At 32.4% G+C, this 14,585-nt stretch overlaps 1 long non-coding RNA gene across 1 annotated transcript; it reads right to left on the minus strand.

The window, feature by feature from the left end:
• Positions 1-8,474: 8,474 nt before the first annotated feature.
• On the minus strand, positions 8,475-13,560 carry LOC143047109 (uncharacterized). The gene is made up of 2 exons (XR_012969412.1): positions 13,480-13,560; positions 8,475-10,302 (listed from the first exon to the last, which is right to left on the minus strand). It is a non-coding gene; the product is annotated as an uncharacterized LOC143047109 (long non-coding RNA).
• Positions 13,561-14,585: the final 1,025 nt, after the last annotated feature.

Raw genomic sequence — 14,585 nt, forward strand, 5'->3', positions numbered from 1 at the left:
TGGAAGATGATAATTCATATAAATATTTCAGGACATTTGCTTTATTTTAATAAATATAGGATTTAAAAACTGCAAGTGCAAACAAATTTCTTCTTCTTCTTCTTTTTCTTCTTTGCTTAAAACTTTACACACTCAGTGGCGTATCCAGAACTTTGCCTAAGGGGGGGGGGGGGGGGGGCGCTGACTGACCTAAAGAGGGGGGGCGCTCCAATCATGCTTCAGTGATTCCCTATATAATCAACCAAATTTTTCCCACGAAAGGGGGAGCCCGGGCCCCCCAGGCCCCCCTGGATCCTCCTATGACACTTCTTTGTTATATTAATCTAAACATCTGTATACTTTTTGGTGATGATTCAAAATTTATTTTTCAGTTATTTAGTATTTTGTAAAAAAGGGGGAGTGTTTTTTACATGTCGTGCCGTATCTCAAAAACAATTTATGAGTATCGCTTAAAACTTTACACACTTCTTTGTTATATTCATCTAAAGATCTGTATACTTTTTGCTTTTGATTCAAAATTTTATTTTAGTGATATTTAGTTTTTTTTTTTTTTTTAAAGAGGGGGATGGTTCATATGTCCCTCCGTATCTCAAAAACAATAAATTGAACAAAGCAGCCTGGGTTATTCACCTTCTTCCACCTCAGAGCTATCAGCTCTTTGATTAATGGAGTTCTTGTTGTTTCTTATTTATTATTTCAAACTGTTGATGTAAATGTCCCTTGGTTTTTTGGGTCTTTGTTTTCTCCTTGTTTTGATTGTTATTATCTGAAACCTGTTATGGACAAAGCTACCAACTAGCAGTACCTTAAAGAATTATAAAAAAGAAAATCTTTTCCTGATGTTTAAAACAACTGATTGGAATTAACAAAAACAAACAACGGATTGTTCAAGTTCGTTCTTATGTTGTACTGTTACACCACTAACTAGGTAAGGGGAGGGGTGTCATCCCGGTTTATCCCTGCCACATTCTCTATGTATGAGCCTGTCCTAGTTCAGGCGCCAGTAATTCAGTGGTTTTTGATTGTTTATATGTTTCATATTTGTTTTTCGTTCATTTTTTGTACATAAATGAGACTTAATTTTCTCGTTTAAATTGTTTTACATTGTCATTTCAGGACCTTTTATAACTGACTATTCGATATGGGCTTTGCTCATTGTTGAAGGCCGTACGGTGACCTAAAGTTGTTGATTTCTGTGTCATTTTGGTCTCTTGTGGAGATTTGTCTCATTGGCAATCACACAGGCACTTGTCTCAGAAAAAAATTCCTATATACCTTTATATAACACAAGGTACTTAACTTGCATTTTCGAAAAATGTCAGACGGTGACGAAATTCCGTTGTATGCCACTTTCTAGGCTGTCAACCCCACTAAAACTTGTTATAACGTAAATCTAAATTGATTTATCTTTACAATGGTGTATAACATGCCTACATTTGTTGTCGGAATCATCCGTAGCAATCCTACCCAAGTATGTCAATCGTAATAATTTTGCCAACTGAACCGCTGATGATTTGGCAATAAACGCGTCACGTCTACTTTTATATCTCGGTTTCCGATTGGTCAATTTTATGGGGAAGTCGAAATGATTCTCGGAGTTATCTAATCTTGTTTCATTTTTATATGTAAAGTCAAGAGAGAGTCTGAATGACATTGGCGTCATGGGAAAATTTGAATCTAAAAAAGGAAACTCGTAACTTATTAGACATACCACAAATAAGACTTGTTTTTTTCACGGTATCTTATACAATTTTACTAACTGGGTGATAAGTTCTATTCAGAATTAAAATAACAGATTTTTCTGATACAGTTTTTATAATTAATCATTTACTGCGAGACGTTTTTTGCCAAATTTTCAGCGTTTGGACAAATTATTACGATTGACATTCTTGGGTAGGATTGCTACGGATGATTCCGACAACAAATGTTGGCCTGTTATACACCATTGTAAAGATAAATCAATTTAAATTTACGATATTAAAATTTTTGGTGGGGTTGACAGCCTAGAAAGCGGCATATAACGGAATGTCGTCACCGCCTGACATTTTTCGAAAATGCAAGTTAATTACCTTGTGTTATATTAAGGTATATAGGAAAAAAAATTCTGAGACAAGTGCCTGTGAGCAATCATACCCCATCTTGTTTTTATATAGACTCTGGAATCATGCAGGATGACCACCCTCTTTTTAAGGAAGCTTAAAGAAATCTCAGAAAACAGCAGAGAAAAGAAACTGCAAAATAAAAATGGAAAGGAAGAAGCTATATATTAAAAAAAATAACAATGTGAACTACCAGCGACATACTGTGAAGGTTTGGCCAAACCAAAAGCCAACGTTAATTTCAACAACGAAAAACTTCTGAACTGTGAAAAAAGTTTCTAAATCATTAAAAAAAATTGCAGACTCCATCCAACTCAGAACAAGGGAAGACATCTGGAAAGCTATAAACCAACTTAAAGCTACCTTTCTTTCTTGAATTATTTGAAAAGAAGTATTCAAAAAAAGAATGGAAAAGAATGACAAAATCCGCAATAAACGAACCTTGGACTTACAAACTACGCTGAGAATGTAAAGAAAATTAAACTCTACAAAATTTAACAGTTTCAAACTCAGAAATAGGTGTCACACATTCTATAAGAGCTAGTTTCATCAGTCTGTAAAGTAATTAAAAAGGCCGCATGTAAACGGGAACTTATCTATTACAAGCTCAAAGACATAGATTTAACAAGGCAGAAGTTGTCCCGATATGTCCAAGTTGTAGAACCCAAACGTAAGAGCTATATCATGTGCTAACAACTTTTCCACTGTATTTGAACATCAGGATAGCATTATATACTCCCACCAAACACTTTATGTTGAGTATTATATCGGAAACAAAATAGACAACTCACTTCAGTAACCGTGATGTAGTATGTACACTTATAATAGACTGTCAGAACTTTGCAAATCTTGGCATTATATCGAACAACCCAGAAATACTTGGAAAGATTGAAAACCTGTCCAGGATACTGTTATGAAATTCACAAAAAAGAGATAATCCACCGGGATATAACACTTCCCTGGTCTCACAGCTACCTATTAAGACACCAATGATAATATTTACCACCATGTGTCTATGTGATAAATATATTATCAATAGTAGAACATTTGTAGTACATTTAGTAGCCGTTTTTGGAAAATGACGCAGTCATTGTTCCATAACTGCCGACCTGATTTCTCTGCCTACCGCGCTTGGTTTCGTATTTACTAATTTCAATACAAACTGGAATGTGCTTGTGTTCCTTATCATTATGCATGAGCATTGTGTAGTAATCAGCCAGGAACCAGTTTACAAACTAACTGGTTTCTGTTTGTATTCCACTACAGTCGAACAAAGTGTTGTAGTTTGACAGGAACCAGTCCAGAATTTTGTAAACTACAAAACGTAATCGGTTATTATCATTCCGTTTTGGTGTTTCATACCGACTTATATGGTTTGAATAAGCTTAAGACCCTTCAAACATTAATGTGATAGGTATATTAAAGACTGTTTTACAAAAGGATGAAACTGTTTTGCTTTAAAAGTCGTACTATAGTGATATATGTTATGTACGGATTTCCACTCTCACCGGTTAATTTCTTCTTTTACACGTGCTTTTGAAACTTCCTGTTTAAACAGAATACAGAATTAAACATCGCAAGTTTTAAAATTGTTTTTTGAGTGAATTAAACTTATTTTAACAATCACGAAGCGTTCGGGAATCATTTCAAGCAGTTTCTTCTTCTCTTTGATGATGGAAAATAGGTTTTCTCAAGAAAATACCGCAAACGATCGCAGAGGAATTGAAACGTACAAGTCAAGTCGGCACCTGGTTAAATTGGCATCTAGTCAAATCGGCACCTATTTGACGTCAATTCGGCTTCCAATAATATTTATTATAATATTTTCTATTCAATTAATTAATAACTGTTACCAAGTACATAGTGAATATTAGTTAAACAACGAAACCAAAGTGAATATGTTGTTGTGTATAAAAGTAAACAACGAAGCTATTGTTTTAACCATTAGACAATTATTAAAATTAAATGGAAAACTATGAGTCCCTTTCAATAAATCAAACTTTCATGCCAAATAATTAGCAAATTTAAGGTGGTTTTTTTTTTCAGTAATGTTTAAACAGCATTAAACAAACAATCCTGTAAAAGACTCAACTGGTTAAATAATGCATAAAAATATCCAATATCTCATGTATTAGTCCAAATAATAATGACGTCTGACAAGGCTATTTTATTTTTTTCTGGGACGCCTTCCTAAGACGTTCGTAGGAAGGCTTCCTAAGAAGGCGTCCCAGAAAAAAATTAACATAGCCTTGTGGTCATAGGAAGGTGTCCCAGAATAAAATTTAAAAAGCCTTGCCAGACGTAATAATTATTTTGACTACTCATATATATCATTAAAAATACACCAAAAAATTCATGTAGTTGAGAAAAATAAATACATACAAAATGTACATGAACATCCAAAAAAGTGAAAGTTAGTATTAACTCTTTTTGCTTTAAAAATTTACAACTGCATTTAAGTATTGAATGCTTTTTTTTTGTAAATTCATTGAGGTGTAAAAGCGTTGACCGAAGTACTTTTTGTATGAAGCGCGTAAGCGTAAGCGCTTCATTCTAAAAATGTGCAAACGGTCAATGCTTTTGCAACCCTATGAGGTTACAAAAAGAAACATTCAATACTTATAATTACTTTTTTTAGCTAGGATCATGAAAACACGAATTTTATAACTTTTTTATTCAATTCATCTGTGCACTTTATTGTGGGACCACGTGTTATCATGAATGAAAAGTTTTATTGAGTGATGCAATTGCTTGAGGAATAACATGTAATGTGCAGTTAGCCAATCAGAATAAAGTATTATAATGAAACATATTAAATGTAATTATAACAAAATACATTACGTTGTAAGAGTTATCTCCCCAAACACTGTTTTTCTTGTGGCCACCTCTCCTTCGTAACCGTAAAAGATTTTATTTTACCAAATTGCTCGTTACATATTAAGGATAAGAATATTTGTTTGAACCATAGCTCTATGGGGACTCCATATGAGAGTTATTCCCCCTTTTTCATTTGATTCAAGCGATATGCATTTTCAACTGGTAAACCATAACTGATAGAGACCTAGGGTCTTCATGAGGTCATTGGTACTTAAAATGAAAATGAGGTCAATGTCAAAGGTCAAGGTCATATTATAAATTTTGATTTTGGCTTATTTTCACTTCTTTTCAAATACCGTATTTTGACAAATAATTTTACATGTCCTTACTTGTATATTTTGGTTGAAAGGCTGCGCATACAATAAAAGGGAGTTTTTGTCCATCTTACATTTAAAATTACGCGTCAAGTGGTAGTACTCATTAACCAAACATATTAAAGACCTAGGATATTTTGATTCAAGGTCCATGGTTTGTGACCTTGAAATTGAGGTCAAGGTCATAGGTTAATAGGACGTCTTAAAGCCATAAGAAACTAACATTTTAAACTGATTTTTCATATTTCAATATAAAAATAGATCTTTTCTAGTGGAAAGACTTCAATTGTTCTCTGAACAATTTGTTTTTAATTTACTTCATATTTTGTGGGAGAAGGGAGTTCAGACTATGTGGTATCAGGTCTGTTTGCGCCCAATACACTTTCGCACCTCGCACGTTCACACCCAAGGTCCGTTCGCACTCTACTCATTCGCGCCCAATTTTAATTCAAATTCAAGTTGAATAATTGGAAAATCATGATTGTTGTTTTAAATTGCTTTGGTGTAAATACTGAATGTATTTATAGCTTGGTATGAGTAAAACATTGAAGATTTTAAAGGAAAACACAAAAGATAATTGTTTTTAAGCCCTTTGATCTGAAACAATAAAATATAGGAACCAAAATATAGCAATCCACTATTATAACCAAAACATGATAAAATTAAACACACAGAAAAAAAATTAGTCAGAATCTCACTTCATTATGAAAGAGGTCAATGAAACAAAGTATAGCAATACACTGACCAAAACATGATTAAGAGTTATTCAACGCTAAATAAAACATTGACAAAATACCACTTTATTTAGAAAGGATTATTATTATCTTTAACAATACGCTATCCAAAACATGATTAAGATTTATTCAACACAAAAAAAAAATGCTGTCTCACTTTATTTTGAGACAATGACAACAATTATACTTATAAGAAAACACTTGCTTACAGAGTTATTAAACACAAAACCAATTAAGATTAGTTACGAACATGTAGGGTGTGAAAGTGAAAGGGGGCGAACATGAGTTGGCGCAAACGTGAATGGGCGCGAACGGACCCGGATTCAGCCTATGTACCAGTGAGAAATATAGAAGCCTTTCTACGGTATTTATTTGTACAACTCAGGTAGTCTTGACCTATTCATTTGTCTTAAAAAAAACCCAGCCAGTTGGCACCTTCACTTCACACACACACATATACGAATATCAATTATATGCTTACGAGACATGTTGCATTGTTAAACTAATTACGGTATGTGAAAATCAAGACTTGCATAAAAACTATCCCAATATTAGAGACAGTGGCGTCATTTTTCTTCAGAGCTTTCAGCTCTTTGATTGAATTTTAGTGTGAACTAAAAGCTTAACTATCTGAGCATTAATATCTGCTTGCTTAACAACAGATATAAGCCTGAATGTGCAAATAACTAGACTTTTTGACAGAGAGGTCAACATGAGCTAGACAATATCCATCTTTGACATCTCCGGAATGCAGATTCTTTGGACTTACTCTACTGGGCTTTAATTTGAAAGATGTCTTTTAACACACAAACTCTATCCAGTTTCTTCAATAGCCAAACTAGTGCCGATCGTTCATAGATAATCCATTAAGCTAGTCATTTACTTTTATGATCGAATCTACAGCCAGGCAAGCGTATGAGTTCTTCGTGTACATAATATGTACATTTCTTTAAATAAATTTTGTGCATGTGCAACGTTCCAGTGGAGGATTTCTTTTCAAAATTTTAAATTTGAAATAACTTTATGTGAATACGTTAAAATTTTTTAAAACTAATCCGTTAGGAGAATACAGCTAGTTATGTCTGCTCCATCGCTGATCGAAATAAAAAAGAAGTGGAAAGGCAAAAGTAATGTACTGCTGTTCAAAAGTCACAAATCGATTTAAGTGAAAGAAATCCGGGTCACAAACTAAAACCGACAGGGAAATCAACTATATAAACCTGAAAAAATGTGGGAGTGGGTCTGGGTAGATAAACAATGGAAACTATTAGTTGTTCAGGGTAGAAGAAAAAAGTAAAAACTGAGAATGGGTTAATGTAAATTAACAGGTAAATATATAAATTGTTCAGGGTAAAAAATAAACAGTAAAAACTGAGAATGGGTTAATGTAAATTAACAGGTAAATATATAAATAGTTCAGGGTAAAAAATAAAGCAGTAAAAACTGAGAATGGGTTAATGTAGATTAACATGGAAAACCATAAAGGTTCAGGGTAAAAGGAAACAAGAAAAACTGAGCATGAGGTAACGAAGATATAACATGGAAATATATTAATAGTTCAGAATTAAAAAGTAGCGGTATATCAACATGAAAAGAATGCGAGTGGATAAAGAGAAGATAAACATGTGAAAAGGTGTTAATGAGTCATGGTAGATAAACACACAAAACGAAGAAGGATGAATCAGGCTTGAAAAAACATGTAAAACATTGAGAATGAGTCAGTGTAGATAAACATACAAAACGAAGGAGGATGAGTCAGGCTTAAACACACATGTAAAACATTGAGAATGAGTCAGTGTAGATAAACATACAAAAACTAGGGAGGATGAGTCAGGCTTAATAGATATGGAAAAGTGAGTGTCAATCACAATTTATAAATTTGAAAAAATCGGTGAAGCAATGTTGATAAACCTTGGAAAACTTCAGTGGGTCTGTGTACAATAACATGGGAAAATGCGAGAGAGCCTAGGTGTATACATATACAAAACAATAGTCCATGTAGATCAGGGAAGAGCAACATCGAAAAAGTTGAGGCAGGTATACAAACAAGTAATAGTTTTTAACGATATAACGGGTTAAATATGTTCAGAATAACACGATTTGCTTCTTGTCATTTTTAAAAATGTTTGTCGATTTTGTTTCAGCTTTTTCACATTTGTATGTTATTTTTCAATTTGTAAAATAAAGAAATTTTTCAGTACCATACTACAGAAGTTATTACTTTCAATGACATTTTTAACGAATAGTTTGAGTCGTTGTCTACTATCTTGAAAACTATGAGATTTTTTTAATCTATCTTTGCATTTTTGGCAAATGATATTTGAACGCATCTATCTATCACTTCAAATTGAAGATAACAACATATAGTAAAGTATGCCTCATATCTTGACCTAACTCGAGAAATTTTCAATGAGGGTCGGTTGAAAACAAAACGAACTGTAAACATCAAATTCAATTGGATTAATTTTATAAATCGGTACGAAACACAAATATTTCCAACTTCTCTACAGATCAATATACATAAAACACCAATAGATTTCATTTCAGATTAAAATTTCATACCATAAGCATGTAATAGCATACTGTTCATCACTGGGTATGCTATCCATGCGATAGATTAAATTTGGCCAAGTATCTACCATTGTCATCACAAATAAAACCTGAATATTCATTATGATTAAAACAAATACACTTAGGATCCGTCAGTCTATCCTCTTCACTCATCAGCACTTTACTATTCTGTCCATCTTTTGATATTACTATTATTCTAGTAGACTCAAAGTCTGCTACAATAATGTTACCAGAAGTATCCGTACGAAGTCCCCAAGGTCCTGATAAATCCTGTTTATATTGCCAGATCTGTTTACCAGATCCATCATAACAACATACTGCTTTACCCATATAGTCACTATATATTACTCTGTCATTACAGTAAACAAGATTATACACGTTTGATTTACTCTCAACTTGTATTGACTTCAGTTGTTTTCCTTCCAAGTCTATAATACGGATTTCATCTTTATACAGTCCAACAGCAAGATAATTATCAGAGAATGATAAACCGTAGCATAGTTTGAGTATTGAGATAGTTTTAGTAACTTTTTCTTTCTCCAGATTGAATATCTTAATGGCTTTCTCATGAGGATACGTTATGGCAATAGTGTTCATGTTAATCTGTGTGACACACCAGGCAACACCATGTTTTGATAGACGTTTCTGCAGTTTACCATCAGAAGTAAGTAGGTTAACGTTACCTTGTAGTTCCACTACTATAACTCTTCCATCCATCAGACAAATCATGTCACTGATACTCTTTTCCATGTTGATTTCTATCTTTGTCTTAATATTCATTATCATATTAATGTTGGTTTGTTTTCGTGATTCTACTTGTGCTTCCCTGATCATCCTTGTTTCTCTATTCGTGACTTCTATCGTAACAACCATTACTTCACCCAAGGAATTGAGCGATCTTAAATTGCAAATTACCTTTTCTATTTCATAATTTTTCTTAATTTTGATGTAAACTTCTTTGGCTCTCGTGTCATGTTCCATATCCTCAATATATTGCTGACATTGATGTACATTTTGTTCAATTTGATGTACAAATAGAAATGATTGAAGTTTTGTTGGAATAATACATTCTGTAACTGATTGTAAATCTTCCTTCATTTTGTTTAAGAGTTCAATTGTCCCTTCAATTTCAGAAATGAAATCAGTTGCTTTTGATTTTTCCTGATTCCATGTTTTATCTGTTTCTATGCAAAACTGCTCCTCCAGATGGTCTAAATGTTTATTTATTCCACTTCGAATTTCGTTTATAGCTTCCTTGATGCTTACACACTGGTTTTCACCAGTCTTAATGTTATTTATTTTGTTGGTGACTAGTTTTTCCGATAAAGTTAAAATTGATTTTATATCTGTCTCTATAGATTCTTTTGATTTTTCAATCTTGGTTTTATCCACGACTATAGCCAAACTTGTTACTCCAGTACAATTTGAGTGACTAGTGACGATACATTCATCACAACAAGGCATTAAATGACTAAGACAATACAAGTTGAGTTGTTGACCATGTTTGTCACATTCTGTTTTAATAGTTCTGGTAGTATTTTTATAACGTTTAATATCAATGGTGTTATGATCATATGATCTTTTGTGATAATTTAAACATGTTGAGCATAGTCCTGCGTCACAGTTATAACACCAGATGTCAGCTTCGGTGTTTATCTTTTCTGTGTAACATGGTTCACATTGTATAGGTTTACTGGATGCCATGACCTGAACATACAGAAACAAAACAAATAAGATTGGTTCAAAATTTCTTATAGTTTAGTCATGACCTAAACATGTACAAAAAAGTGCATTTCATGATAAACCAAATAGGACCAAAAGTGACATCAAATTTCAAACAGAATATGTGCATCACTGGTACTGGTACCCTCAAGAATCAGTTCATCAGTTGATGTATCCACCAAGTAGTAGTAATAACACACATTGTACGAATGTTACTTCACAGAATACAGAATGCACATGCTATGTTTTTATAAGCAATTAATGCTGGATTCCAAAATATTTAAAATTCTAAAATGTAAAAAACTAGAAAAATTCAAAACGAAAAGTCCCTTATTAAATGGCACAATAAAAAGATGAAACACATCAAAGGAATGGAAAACAACTGCCATATTCCTGACTTGGTATTAGTGGAGCGGCGAATGTTGAAAAAGTCGCTTAGTTAACGAGTTTAAATTACCTAAATACCTCATGGAATTTTAATGTCTTAAATTGTCTATCGATTATACAGCTTCAGAAAAATGTTTGTCGTAAATAACAAATCTGGTACAAATTAAGGATATTTTTAACGTCATTTGTAACAGATTTGATATTTACGACAAACATTTTTCTGAAGCTGAAAAATTGATAGACAATTTAAGACATTAAAATTCCATGAGGTAGTTTAAATATCTAAAATTGTTCTCTCCGCCGCTCCACTATATAGGCATTTCCTTCTGTAGAAACTTGGATTAAACCTGGTTTTATCGAGTTGGCGGTTTTCTGAAGAGTTCTAGCTAAACTGCAAAAAATGCTGTTGTTAAAAAAACAATTGTAAGAAAGTATGAGGGTCGGCAGTAGGGTTGTAAAATACATCGAATGCATTATAAGCTCACCGGGCCCGAAAGGCCACGTGCACCTTTAGTAATATTATAGAAAGATATTTATCTTTTAAAACATTCCTCTTCAGCTTCATATTTTTTTTTATAAAAAAATCAATAAATGATCCTAAGTTGAGTTAGAAAAAATAGTTTATTTATGTTCGAACAAAGAATAACTCCCAAAAGCAACCATTTCACGTTAAAATAGGGAGTATTGTAATATCCACTGAATAAAAAATGATTATACTTCGAAACGTAATGTAATAGTAATGATTGATATCAAGGTTTTCACTTAAATGTGCATGAGAATATTATTTAAAATTAGACACACAACTCTTCCAATCTTTCTATCACTAATTTCGTTTACTTTGATTGTCAGACGTACTTTAGAGAAAAATACATTTTTTTTGTGAAAACGTGATTTTAGAAGGGAAAACAAATCTAATAAGTTTTGATTAACATTATTCATTTGAACAGCGGTATACTACTGTGGCCTTCATACATTAAAGTAATAACGGTATACTACTGTGGCCTTCATACATTAAAGTAATAACGGTATACTACTGTGGCCTTCATACATTAAAGTAATAACGGTACACTACTGTGGCCTTCATACATTAAAGTAATAACGGTATACTACTGTGGCCTTCATACATTAAAGTAATAACGGTATACTACTGTGGCCTTCATACATTAAAGTAATAACGGTATACTACTGTGGCCTTTATACATTAAAGTAATAACGGTATACTACTGTGGCCTTTATACATTAAAGTAATAACGGTATACTTCTGTGGCCTTCATACATTAAAGTAATAACGGTATACTACTGTGGCCTTTATACATTAAAGTAATAACGGTATACTACTGTGGCCTTTATACATTAAAGTAATAACGGTATACTACTGTGGCCTTCATACATTAAAGTAATAACGGTATACTACTGTGGCCTTCATACATTAAAGTAATAACGGTATACTACTGTGGCCTTCATACATTAAAGTAATAACGGTATACTACTGTGGCCTTCATACATTAAAGTAACAACGGTATACTACTGTGGCCTTCATACATTAAAGTAACAACGGTATACTACTGTGGCCTTCATACATTAAAGTAATAACGGTATACTACTGTGGCCTTCATACATTAAAGTAATAACGGTATACTACTGTGGCCTTCATACATTTAAGTAATAACGGTATACTACTGTGGCCTTCATACATTAAAGTAATAACGGTATACTACTGTGGCCTTTATACATTAAAGTAATAACGGTATACTTCTGTGGCCTTCATACATTAAAGTAATAACGGTATACTACTGTGGCCTTCATACATTAAAGTAATAACGGTATACTACTGTGGCCTTCATACATTAAAGTAATAACGGTATACTACTGTGGCCTTCATACATTAAAGTAATAACGGTATACTACTGTGGCCTTCATACATTAAAGTAATAACGGTATACTACTGTGGCCTTTATACATTAAAGTAATAACGGTATACTACTGTGGCCTTCATACATTAAAGTAATAACGGTATACTACTGTGGCCTTCATACATCAAAGTAATAACGGTATACTACTGTGGCCTTCATACATTAAAGTAATAACGGTATACTACTGTGGCCTTCATACATTAAAGTAACAACGGTATACTACTGTGGCCTTCATACATTAAAGTAACAACGGTATACTACTGTGGCCTTCATACATTAAAGTAACAACGGTATACTACTGTGGCCTTCATACATTAAAGTAATAACGGTATACTACTGTGGCCTTCATACATTAAAGTAATAACGGTATACTACTGCGGCCTTTATACATTAAAGTAATAACGGTATACTACTGTGGCCTTTATACATTAAAGTAATAACGGTATACTACTGTGGCCTTCATACATTAAAGTAACAACGGTATACTACTGTGGCCTTTATACATTAAAGTAATAACGGTATACTACTGTGGCCTTTATACATTAAAGTAATAACGATATACTATTGTGGCCTTCATACATTAAAGTAATAACGGTATACTACTGTGGCCTTTATACATTAAAGTAATAACGAAGACGACGTTCCATGTTTCAATCCTTGTGTTGTCTGTTTGTATAAATTTAAATCAAATATCGCCTAAACTTTGAACTATTCGTTATGGATCATGAAATAAAGATCATTGATATTTACCTTACATACTCTTTTATTCATATTAAAAGATAAACAGAAAAAAAAATGAAAAGACTATCCCTCTATATATATATCAAAACATATATAAGTGTTTGTGTTTACAATGACATACCTCCTCATTTAGGGAACTGTCACGATATCTGTATGTATACGTTTCTTTTCCTTTTTTCCAAAATGTCGGATACAAGAAAAAAATTAAAACATTATAATACCTTACCTGTAAATAAATAAATATTTAAACGGAATCTATATATATAGATCATACACGTTCCAGATAATCAATAAACATTTAAATGGTATTGGTTTAAATAGTTCATTGAATATTTGGGGCTTTTTAAATTTAATTATTTGCTATAAAACACGGTAGGTATAGTGTTTTTCGAGTGAATCGGTATACTTTTTCGAGTGTAGATCGGTATTTTGTTTAGTAATAAAACATGCAATAAGGTAAATTTACTGCTATTTAGTAATTATGATAGTTTTATTCACGACTACCCATCTTATTTGAAATACAATAATGTTTGACCAACAAAGAAGCACAATTTCCTTGTATTTAACCTCAAAAATTCAGTGATTAATATTGACCGGGTTTTTTTACAAATAGTCCGGTTTTTATTTAAAGGAAATTTGAATAAGAAATATGTATTCTTGACTTTAAGAAATAACTTTTTCTAGTTTACAACTGTAATAAAGGAAGAAAAACATCATATATTCCCAATCATTCACCAAAACATTACTACGTTGTTAGAAATTAAACTTTTTTAATTTAATGCAAATCTTCTGTTCGTAAAACGTTTTACTTTCCAGGGTTAAATTACTGGACCCTTTACAAAACATACTGCAGTGGACTCACAATCTTTTCAACTTGTTCATGCTAATTTTGTTTTTTTTCAGTTATTAATATTTTTGTGGTGAACCACGGAATTTTTTTTTTCAAAAAGGAGACAGCAGTAAAGAATTAGAAAAATGCTATATAATAAAAAAAATATTCTTCTAAAAGAAACCTGTCTGACCCCTCAAAAAATGAAAAAAAAAACAATTAGATACATGAAAAACACACACACATACTTAATCCACTTCATCTGTATTCCCATTGACACTAACATTTGGTTTACATTTCTTACTCAATTAACAATGAAATGAATAGTTCATCAGTTTAACACATTATATGTTTGTATGTCTCAATCCAAATTGTCTATACTTTCATTAGATTGTTGA

Source organism: Mytilus galloprovincialis, chromosome 9, assembly GCF_965363235.1.
Source record: "Mytilus galloprovincialis chromosome 9, xbMytGall1.hap1.1, whole genome shotgun sequence".
In the NCBI taxonomy this organism is placed as follows: Eukaryota; Metazoa; Mollusca; class Bivalvia; order Mytilida; family Mytilidae; genus Mytilus; species Mytilus galloprovincialis.